The 12,202-nt window shown below is 36.2% G+C and overlaps 1 protein-coding gene across 8 annotated transcripts in view; it reads left to right on the top strand.

Annotated features, from left to right (window-relative positions):
- The window catches only part of RALYL (RALY RNA binding protein like), a 712,252-nt gene that overhangs the window by 191,441 nt on the left and 508,609 nt on the right, over positions 1-12,202 (top strand). Inside the window, exon 1 of one of the 8 annotated variants that reach the window (XM_086695611.1) lies at positions 10,589-10,708. The exons of the other annotated variants lie outside the window; for them this stretch is intronic. The gene's annotated coding sequence lies outside the window, so the exon portion shown is untranslated. Of the gene's footprint in view, positions 1-10,588; positions 10,709-12,202 lie in introns of those variants that run through there. 8 annotated transcript variants of the gene reach the window in all.

The raw sequence follows: 12,202 nt of genomic DNA, 5'->3' as shown, positions 1-12,202 counted from the left end.
GAGCCTGGACCCTCCTTCAGATTCTGTGTCTCCCTCTCTCTTTCTGCTCCTCCACCATTCATGCTCTGTCTTTCTCTCCTTCAAAAATAAATAAACATAAAAAAAATAAAATAAAAAATAACAATGAGGACCTTAATGGGCATTGCACATGAGGATATTAGAGGTCAGAGAGCTCATGCGTTTGCCTAATTCAGCAATGGAGGACTGTCATATGGCAACACCATACTTCTGGGTTCCATGCAGAGATCCCTACCCACCAGTGAATACTTCCTTTCTTGTCTTCATAGTAAATGACAAAGGAGGGTCACAAGGCCTTCTGTTATATCATGCCATCCTATAGCTCAGTTCCCTTCTTTCCTTCCTATATTTCATCCGTTCTGAACCTCTTGTAGAGCCATCATCTGGAAATCTTGTCCCTTATTTTACTGACTTCTGTTTTTTGGGCCAGATTCATTGGGTAACTGACTCCTATTTTGGGGGGGCAGATCCGTTGGGTAACTGCCTCCTATTTGGGGGGGCAGATCCATTGGGTACTGACTCTTATTTTGGAGGAAAGATCCATTGGGTAACTGACTCCTATTTTGGGGGGCAGATGCATTGGGTAACTGACTCCTATTTTGGGGGGCAGATGCAATGTGTAACTGACTCCTATTTTGGGGGGCAGATGCATTGGGTAACTGACTCCTATTTGGGGGGCATATTCACTGGGTAACTGACTCCTATTTTGGAGGAAAGATCCATTGGGAAAGCTTATGTGTGGTCTGAGTTGGCCTCCGACGACATCTTGTGCAGTCTCTGTTTGAGCCATTAGTATCATTAATGTACCACTCTGGTTCCCTTAGATTAAGCTTCCGAGGGTACAGACTGCCTCTTTCATTCTTGTTTCCTCTTTTTCTTCATCTATAAAATAAATATAATAGTAGCTACCTTGTAGATTTATTGGGAGGATTAGAGGTAATGTATATAAGTAAAGTAACTAACAGTGCCAGAGACATGGTAATAAAACTAACAATAACTCATATTTATTAAACTCATTTTCTGTGTGCCAGGTACTATGGTAGGCATTTAACGTGTATTATCTGTAATCCTTATGTAATGATTTTATTCAATGGCCTGAACTCAAAGCCAGTAGAAGCAGAACACACTTTTACTTTTTCTCTTCAACAATATTATCAAATCTTATGACCCTGCAGTTTGATACATGCCAGGCAGGGGCCGTAGTTGCAGACTATCAGTTATGAACACAAGTTAATTTCAATAATTAAAATTTATGTTCCGTTATTAACATTTCTAGGCTGTTTGTTCTTAATTCAGATGAAATTCACGACATCTCCCTCTCCCTCAGCTGAGGCCTGACACTGGCTCTAGCTCTGCCTTGTGAAATAGTTTTCGACTTGACTGGGGTTTTTCTAGTCATTCTCAGTAATCAGTACCTCTGGCATTGGCAGGAGCTGGCCACTTTGTGGGCTGTGCTGGTAGGCTCTTTAGAGTCCTGCCTTTCCCCCCATACCACCACAATCTGGGAACCCCAGCTTTCTGACGAGGGACATAAGCATTTTAGCCATCACCCAGCTCTAGCACACGGCAGCCAATCCTACAACCGCCTTCCGCCAGGGTTCTCTTACTTTGGCAGGGGGTTCTTCTCAGTGGGATCCCATAAAGATGGCAGATTACTATGCACTGAGTCAATAGGAAATGCAGGCATTGCTGGCATGCCGGGTAATGGAACGTAGATGTGTCTGCCTGTCTGCTGTCCTCTCTTCTTGCTCTGCCTGTGTGGATGTTGCAGCTGGCATCCATCTTTCTGAATTCTCCAGGAGAGAAAGGGGCAGTCATCAGTGTTCACACGTGCCTCCAAACTCTCGGGACCACATGTGAGCTTGTTGCTGCTGCTTCTCATCACAGTGGTCTTGCAGCAGTTGGCCTGCTCATTTCCACAGCTCGGCAACCTGTGGTCAGAATGGACTCCCTGGTCTTTTGTCTCAGAAGTGTGGCACTCACTACTCTTAAATCTTGTCGCACTGTCCCCTTGGATATGTGTATAGAATGTGTCTGCATGAGAGGAGATAAGCCAAAACCCCTCCCTAAGATAACGTCTCATTGCCTCCTTGACTTTCTCTTAATGCACTCCATAATTATGTTTCTGACAGGGCAGAGGACTTGCCATGTTAGGGGCCAGTTTGGCTGCTTATTAGGAAACCCCAGGAGAGGTACTAGCTGCTGCTCTTCACAGTCCTTTATTGTTTTCAATGTAGTGCTTTTGCTGAAATGTTTGAAGCCACAGGGAGAACCCTGCTCCACATCTTTATATATATACAGCACCCATTTATATCTGAAGAAACTGTGACTCTAGAAGTCAGGTTATTTTTCCTATGGCCCTTAAACTTATTTAGTGCAAGTCCAAACCTAATTTGCATCTAGATTAGTGTAGTCCCAAACTGACTGTTCTGTTCACTGTACTGTTTACTTCAGTATGTGAATGTTCGATTGTAAATGGTTACCAGAGGGCGTCTCTAAGTTGAGATAGACAGCATTGGCACTCTTGGGGATTTATTTAGATAACTTACAATGTAAAATGGAGCTTTGATGCTGTAGACATATCAACACTTATCTAACTTAATTGACTCCTGTATTTGTGCTAGTAACTATTAGTCATTTTCTGCCAGTTAAAGAAATACTTGGTAGAGCTAAAGCAGTACCTAGCCCATTGTGAGATTTCAATAAATATTTGTTAAATGAAAGACTGCAGGAATTCAAAGTCAGCTGATACAACTACTCCTAGCAAATGGTGACGAGTGCTGAGTTTTGTGGAGTGCTTTGATTGTGTATGTCTCACTGGTATTCTTCCATCTATCATCAACCCTTATATTCAAGGAAATGTCTTTAGCATTTTTATTAGATGATTGCATGTCTCTTACAGGCAACTAGGAGAAATACCAAGCTTTCAAAAGAAGCCTGATTGTGTCAGAGTTGAAAATTCAATCAGCAAGAACCAATTTAAAAGAGCCAAGTTGTAGCAAAATCTAGAGAATTCTAACTTTAAATAAAATCCTTTCCTGCTTCACGATAGCCTCAACTTTCTTTTAGCTTTTAAATAAAAAAGTGTTGATAAATGGCCACTGAAGAATAGCTTAATATAGTACAATAGTTCTTTTTTTCTCAATGTTCACAGGGAAAGAAAATCTGGATAAATCAAAGGGATCTTTGAGAAATTTTGTAAATTTTGTCCTCTCAGTCAGGTTAATTTATTAAAGATCGATTAGTAAAAATACCATTGGAAAAGTTTAGTCCTTTTCATATAGATAATATTATTTATTTGTAGAGGGAATTTATTGAAGAGATTTACACATAAAATTATGAGTGGAAACCAAAAATATAAAGACAGCTACAAGTGTTTTATATAGTCTGATATCTTTGTACCTAGTGATGTGTAGCACACATTAAACACTTAAAAACAATATTTTGTATATGAGATTCTTGAAAATGTGAAACTATAGTGAGGGAAGGCTGATCAGTAGTTGTATGAGGGGAAGAAGGTTGATTGCAGAGGGGCACTAAGAAGCTTTTTCAGGAGTTGAAAATGCCGTATATCTTGATGTGAATATCTTTCACTTCCTAAATTTATCAAGTAATCTAATTATAATGAGTGAATCTCTTGTATCTACATTATATTTCAATAAGCCTGGGGGAGTGAAAGAGGAAAAAAAATCTTTATTATTGAATTTAGACTATTTCACTTGTAATGTTTTTTTTTTTTTTCTGATAAAGTGAGTAGGACCATGGTAAATAGACTACTATAATTATGTTCCATGTGGAATAATAAAATCTCAAGTTTCAAATTATCTTAAAGATCATTTAATCTAATCCTTCTTTCCTTCATTCACTCTTCACTTAGTTGACATTAATGGACTGCTTTCTGTGTTTGAGCAAGTATGCTTGTTGCTGGATAGTGAAGTCAAATAAAGCATAATCCTTGCCTTGGGGAAGTGTATTATTTATCTATTACTGTATAACAAATTGCCCTGAAATTTAGTGACTTTAAACAACACATTTATCCCACCACAGTTTCTGTAGGTCAGAAATCCAGATGGCTTACCTGGGTCTTCTATTTCAGGTTGTCTTACATGGGTGCCATCACAATGTGCACCAGGCCTGGGATTTCTCATATGGAAGCTCAACTGGTAAAAAGTCTGCTTCCAAACTCACTAAAGTTGTTGTTGGCAGAATACAGTGCATTGAGTGCTGTTAACCTAGGCCTCAGTACTTGCTGGCCGTTGATGGGTAGCTACTCTCAGTTCCTTGGCAAGTGACCCTCTCCAATATGACCCCTCCTCCATCAACGAATGTGCACTGAGAAGCCAATAGAATCAGCTTGGAAATCGAAGTCACAGTCTTTCATAACTCACAGGAATGACATCTCCTCAACATTGCCCACATACCCTCGGTTAGGAACAACTTACTCATGAGAAAGGAATTAACGAGGACATCAATACCAGGAAGCAGACATCTTAAAAGCTACTTCACACAGAAGCCTAGTCGATTCAGCTATCTGGGCTTGATGCGTCAAGAGATGACCCAGCAAGTGCTTTAATCCTTTTTATTTTACAAAAAAAAAAAAGTAAGAATGGGGTTTTATAACCAGACTCTTTTTGTTTAACTTCTGGTTCTACGACTTACTAGTCATACATCTGGGAATTAATTAAACATTTATTAAGCATTAATTAGTCCTCTCACCACAAAATAGTGCATATGTGATTAAGTTGCTGTGAAAATTAAACACAATAATGAATGTAAAGTTCCAAGCATGGTACCTGGCAAGTAATAGGCTTTCAATAAGTTCCATAAATGAATTTCTGTTATCATCCTTGTACAAATCTTATTCCTGACCTGAAATCTACATCTCTGAAACTTCTTCCTGTTGAAAAACTTGAGGCTTACTCATCAAGTCTTATTCATTTCCAAATGCTAGCCCTGCCTTTAATTTACATCGGAAGACAATGTGTGTGCTGCCTTCCTTTTCTTCCCTCCCTGCACATTCCGGGCTTCTTTCTCTCCAGATATGTTCCTTATATAACATGACCACAAGCCTCCCAAGCCTCTCTTCTTGACATGCTTGTTAGATTGTAAGTCATCACACAAAACTGAATAACCATAAAACAAGTCAATAATCAGGAGGGAAAATTTTCAAATGAAAATGATCCTTAGATATTATTCTTACCTCAAGTTAATTCAAAAGCATCCTGATCTAGGACCTAATCTAGTTGCATATGACAAGCACAAACATGTTTCTCAGAACTCGCTAACAAATCCGTAAGCAGTTAGTACATTTCTTGCAGAAGTTAATGTCAAAGCACAAAAGAAGTATTTTAATTGATAAATAACTAATCTCTATACAACAAAGCAATAATTAAATAAAAGAGTATATTTACAACTAAAAACACACTTACTTCTAAAACTGTTTAACCAACTTTCAAATTAAAACATGATCATATTAAGAATTGAATACTTATTTTAGAAGCAAGAATATTCTAGCCATTGACCTATAAATTAGGATGAGTATTTTTAAATATCATGTTATAGGTCAATTATACTTCAATAAAAAATTTAAAAAAAAATAATACACTTAAACTTACATCCCTGAGAAAAGATGTATGAAGTAATGTTCTTGCTGGTGTGCTTAATTTTTAAGAATTTCATCATCGATATTTCTCATTCTAAGAATTTTTACTTCACAATTTCAAAAAGGAAAGAGAACGCATTCAAATAAAATAATTTGTCCTCATATGAATGTTCTCTATTATTAGATTCTACTTCAGGGGACAATGTTCACTTTAACTTCTTCAGTATTTATAAGGTATATTGGTGATCATGTTAATATTTTTAATGTGTTAAATGTGTTTCAATAGAAAAATAATACAGTGACATTTATTTGAATTTCCATTGTAATCTAAAGAAAACAGGTGTAAATGGTAAATTATTTCATTTACAGATTATTTTGAAGAGTTTTTAGAACTAACTATATTGGCATTTCTTCTTACAAAGAGAAAACAAGTATAAATATTTAGTCACAGGAATCCTCAAGTATTTTCAACTTCAAATTCCAAGTTATTGAAACTAACTCCGCTCCAAAAATTCATTAGTAAAATACATAGAAATTTGTATTTTTAAAATTTTATCCTATCTTTTGTTGGAAATGCAGCTGTAGTTGCAGTGGAAATAAAATATGACAATGAAGACAGAAACAAAGAATACATAAAACCTAAATTTCCACTGTATGCATGTGTCTATGTATATATATCAAACACATTTTAAAAATCGTTATATAAAATACCGATACCCCAATAAAAAACATGGGCTCATGATAGCAGTCTGAAAGAATATGTATTAAATGGACAGTGGTTGTCTGTGGGTTATGATTTTTATTTTCTTCTTTTTATCTTCAGTGTTTCTGAATGTTTTGCCAGAAACACCTATTACTTTAACAAGCAGAATTAAACAAAGTTAAACTTTCCATTAAAATATATATTTTGTGCTTAATCTGTGAACCAAATTAAAAATGAACTTAGTTTCATGATGATTTTTAAGGAGAATATGTAGAAAATGCTTTGGTTTTTGAAAAATAGTACTTCCTATTTCTTTGTGAACCTGTAAGAATATTTCACTTAGGGAAAAACATAGTATTTGGACTTCCTTTTATTATGTTTTTTGTGGAAATCCATTGCAGCTAATGGTGAATTATCAAAGAAAGTATATCTCCTTATTAATTAAGTCATTAAAATTCAGAGTCAAAATATTTATCGGTTTATTTTCAATAAATAAGCATCATATTTATATCTGGTAAAGATTTCATTATAGCATATCAATAAACACTGCATACTTATAACTATAAGAAAAACATCTATCTGGGCAGTCTGTTAAGTGCTTTTGTTTGGTGACATATTTTATTCAAAAGATAAGAAATATGTTTTTCTTTGCAGAAGGGAGTAAATTACAGTGTAACTTCAGGGGTTGCTTTTAGACTTGCATTAATATAGTACACTGATAGAGGTGGTGATTTTTATCTAAGTATCCTGATTATGTTATTGCTAAATCATCTAACACATGTTAAATGTTACATATAAAGGAGCCATGAGGTACCGAAACTATATTCCTATACTTTGCTTTCAGTTTGAATTTCATGCCTATTTTGATCAATCTCTGTGAAAGGTAGTAGAGTTAAATAATATTAAAATCATCATTAGAGCATTTGTAAACTATCATTTTCAAGAATGACATTCATGAATATTGTGCTAGTTAAAAACTAACTTCTTAAAACTGTTCAATAATTATGGAATGTCCATGCCATTAATATTTATTTATTTATTTATTTTCCCTTTTGCATGGATTACACTATACCTGAAATTTATTATTCAGTTTTTGTGTAATGACTTAAAAAATACTATTATATATTTGAAATGAGGCTTGTCTAAAAAAGCATTTATATAGTAGTTAGTTTTTTTTTAAGAATTTATTTTTAAGTATTCTCTACACACAACATGGGACTCAAACTCACAGCCCCTAGATCAAGAGCCGCATGCTCTACCAACTGACGCAGCCAGGAGCCCCTGATTCTTAGAAAATGATTGAATCTCAGGTCTACATTTAATATTTCAACCAGCAATGTTATTTTACTTTAAAAAATCTGGAATGATAAAGTTGATTTTTGCCTTTTAACATATGGCCATCTGAAATAATTTCATTCATTCACTCATTAATTTATTTATCCATTCAGCAAACATTATTTGTGTTCTAAGTACTGGGTATCCAAGCACTTGCAGACCAGAAGGGGAAATAACAAACAGACAAATACACACACACACACACACACACACACACGCATGCATGCACACACACACGAAAATCGCTTTCTTTGATGTAGATATTTTGATTGTACCTATATTTTAAATGCCCAGTTCTATCTCTTTTTTTATTGAAATACACTTGAACTGCAGTGTTACATTAGTTTCATGTATACAAGACAGTGAGTGATTCAACAACTGTATACGCTATGCTCACCACAATTGTAGCTACCATCGGTTGCCATACAAGACTCTTACAATACCATTGACTATTCCCCATGTTGTACCTTTCATCCCCATCACTTACTCATTCCAGTACTGGAAACCTGTATTTCCTACTCCTCTTCGCTCATTTTGCTCATTCCCCATTCACCTCCCCTCTAGCAATCACCTATTTATTCTCTGTATTTATAGATTTGTTTTTTGTTTTTCAGATTCCACATACAAGTGAAATCATATGGTGTTTGTCTTTCTGTTTGACTTACTTAACTTAGCATAATACTCTCTTAAGTCCATTGATGTTGTTGCAAATGGCAAGATCTCATTCCTTTTTGTGGCTGAGTAATATTTCATTGTGTCTCTATATATCCCATCTTCTTTATCCATTTATCTATCAATGGTCATTTAGGTTGCTTCCTTATCTTGGCTATTGCAAATAATACCATAACATAGGGGTACATTTACTTTTAGAATTAGCATTTTCATTTTCTTAAGTACTTAGTAGTGGAATTACTGAATCATATGGTATTTGTATTTTTAACTTTTCAAAGAACCCCCTACTGTTTTTCACAGTGGGTTTACCAATATACATTCCCACCAGCAGTACACAGGTGTTCCTTTTTTTTCACATCCTCCCCAACACTTGTGATTTCTTGTCTTTTTGATACCAGCCAAGTCTAACTGGTATAAAGTGATATCTCAGGATGTGCGTCCATTATTCTTAATTAACAGAGAGTAGCAACTCTGAAATTTATATATACTTATTATATGTATTTTTAAAGTTTGTCAGTAAGCTTTTTAGAGTTCTATGAAACATAGTTTTAGAAAATATTACTTTGAAAAAAAAATTGGTCCTGTTACAATTACTGAGATTGTTTTGTTTTTCTTTATAATCGAGCCATATGGGGTTTGTTACCTAATATGTACATTTATTTCCATTAAGCATTTAATTTATTACAACCTAATTGTAGACAGATAATGGCCTCCTAAAGACGTCTACCTCCTAATTCCAAGCACTTGTAAATAGGTTACTTACATGGCACAGAGACTGTGCTGATGTGATTAAATTAAGGACCTTGAGATGGAAAATAATCCTGGATTATCCAGTTGGGTCCAGTGTAATCACAGGGTCCTTATAAGAGGAGAACAAGAGGATCAAAGGTGGAAGAAGATGGCATGGAGAAGCAGGGGTTGGAATGACAGGCTTGAAAATGGAGGAGAGGGCTCCAGCCAGGGCATGTGGACAGCCTCTCCAGGGTGGAAAAGGCAAGGAAAGGAATTTTCCTCAGTGTCTCCACAAGGAATGCAGTAGTGTCAATGCCTTAATTTTAGCCCCAATAAGACTTGATTTGGGCTTCTGACCCCTAGAATTGTACAGAATAAATTTGTGTTGTTTTAAAAAAGTTACCAAGTGTGATAATTTGTTAGAGCAACAATAGGAGACTAATACAGACCTACACAGCACTAACACTTCAAACAGCCTCTGTTCTTTTTTTTTCAATTTGATAAAAATCCTAGGTTCATTCGCCAAATGAATCACTGAAGAGATGCTTATCTATTAGAGGAGAATGTGAGGCCTTTTTTATGATTTCCAAGGAAACATAGGTGGGATCGCTGCTAACCCTAACCCTGCCCATCAGGCCAAATAAGTCTTCAAGGGTAGAAGAGCCACATGAAAGCCCTTGCTGGTGTAACATAGGCCAGAGCCACTATACTTCTTGATTTTCATGGTTTCTTTTTAACTGAGACTCCAGATACCACTGGAATTTTAAGAAACAGCATAAAAATAAAACATTTGAATATGAATACTTTAGATGCTTCCTCGACTGTCACACATTCAAAAAGAGCCTCCCCTGGTAATAATCTGTGTGGTGCTGTTAGTATATCAATTGCAGACAAGCAGAAAGCTGAACCTTTTATTGCTCCTTCTGTTTTCTGGAAGTATTCAGTATTAGAGTGACTGATACTCTGTTTTCCAGAGTGAGGGGAAAAGCTGTAATAACTTCTGTGCCATTATTTTTGAAACTCCAGAGTTCATTAAAACTCTCTTTGGCTTTCTTGCCTACCATCTTTCTTCTTTCTTATGAATTATTCAAGGCAGATTTCAGTTGAGGTAAATAGTTTGATTTGAAGGTTTTTGTATCTGGATTTAGATGCAACAAGAAGTGTTAAATGCTCAGAATTTTAAGTGCACAGAATGGCACAGACTCAGCTATTAAGATGGAAGACATTTGCTGTTAACGCTCTGGGGCTGCTGTTTGCGACTTCAGCGTGGTACTATTTGTCATTCTGAAGTAGGTAGGCATTATGATGCTTGTAGTATAAATCAGACTTTACAGAATGCTTGGTCCCCAAGCGCTCTGAACATTCTAATCCACTTCTCAGTTTACAGAACATTTTTTGATTTTACAAGGTAAAGTTTCCCTTTCTTATTTAACCTTGCCAATGCATTATTAATCTCTATTATTTTTCAGGTATTGTATACCAAACAACAACCAAAAAAAAAAAAAAAACCCAAAAAACAAAAAAAAACCCTTTAGCCTGCATGTTTCTCTTGGATAAAATGAGGTTGTAAGTTTGAGTTCTTCTTTTGACAAATAATGTGAAAGCTAAGAGGACCTAGGAAACATTTCATTTTTATAAAACTCAAGGTAAGCCTGATTTCTTCTTTCATAGTAGTCCTCTCACCCTTGGATTCTGTGCCTTATATTTTTAATTTTTAAACACTTAGTTCATGAAGTTACTTACCTGAAAGAGTGATATATGGAACACATGGCTGGAAACTACATTGCTTTGGAACTCATGTTCAGAACTGGTTGCATGGTAGCCCATTTAAAAACCACTCCAAAGAAATCTTATTATAGTTCTGTCATCTGCTAAAATTCACTTCCTTAATGTCAGTTTCTGTTAAGGCAGTCTACATAAAAATATGTTTGTGACATTAGGCTCAGGTGGTACTGCTTTTAGGCAAAGCATTTTATTCACGTACTGTGCTCTAACGTGATTTTATTAGCAGCAGGAGTTCCATTTACTAAAGAACAATAGGAACTAATATTTAACAATTAGTATGTGTTAGAGTGTGTGCTAGGGACTTTACATTCGTTATCTATGTTAATGCTCACAATACATCTATGATGTAGTAGTTTCTGTTAGCATCCCATCTTCCGGCTGGAAAGTTTCTTGCAGAGCACAGTCTTGAATCTGTCTGACCTTAAAGTCCATGCTTTTAAGTACTCTTCTAGTGATTGCAAATTCAAACATGTGTAAGGACATAGATTTATAATCTTTTAATGTTTCTTTATTTTTGATAGAGAGAGACAGAGAGTGAGAGGGGGAGGGGCAGACAGAGAAGGAGACACAGAATCCAAAGCAGGCTCCAGGCTCTGAGCTGTCAGCACAGAGTCTGACATGGGGCCCGAACTCGGGAACTGTGTGATCATGACATGAGCTCAAGTGGGAGGCTCAGCCGACTGAGCCACCCAGGCGCCCCAAGAACATAGATTTATAATGTCACTCAGTATAATGAATGCATTTAAATGTATTTATATTTAAACCATACGCTAAGCAACCTGTACAAATTTGTGGTCTGTATGCAGCTTTCAGCCTCAGGTTTGAAACTCTACACAAAGCCACATTGCTTTCAAAAATATTAATTTATATGCATAATTATTCCTTTATTCATTTCCATCTTATTCAGGTTTTATCAGGGAATATAAGTGTGCAGAGAACAGAACCGCATTGTCCAATTGCCCTTTCATGCCAAATGCCTGCCTGTTAACCCAGTCATGTGGTCTGTCTGGTGTCAGGACTTTTGTCCAGCTAGGAAGGAGCTTCCTATCTGAGTCTGGGGGAGATATTGACATCAGAAGAATGTTCAGACTCAAAAGCCAAGGGAAAAGTTGAGTTCTGAGGAGGTCACATAAACTGAAGAGGCTTTAGAACAATGTATTAAGATCTAGCCTATAGCACTAGTGGTCTTACGGCCATGAATATGAGAGTGATGGCAGCTGGTGAGGGGAGCTGTGGCAAAACTTCTAAATCAGCTCTGTATTTTGTCTGTGATTGTATCAACCATACTGTAAGGCAGAAATGGATCATTTTTAAGGGACGTGGGATGAAGTGTATGTCAGTATTACACATAAAAA

The sequence above is a fragment of the Puma concolor genome, chromosome F2, assembly GCF_028749965.1.
Source record: "Puma concolor isolate L17-30 chromosome F2, mPumCon1.1.hap2, whole genome shotgun sequence".
Classification (NCBI taxonomy): domain Eukaryota; kingdom Metazoa; phylum Chordata; class Mammalia; order Carnivora; family Felidae; genus Puma; species Puma concolor.
This window is presented reverse-complemented; position numbering and strand designations above follow the sequence as displayed.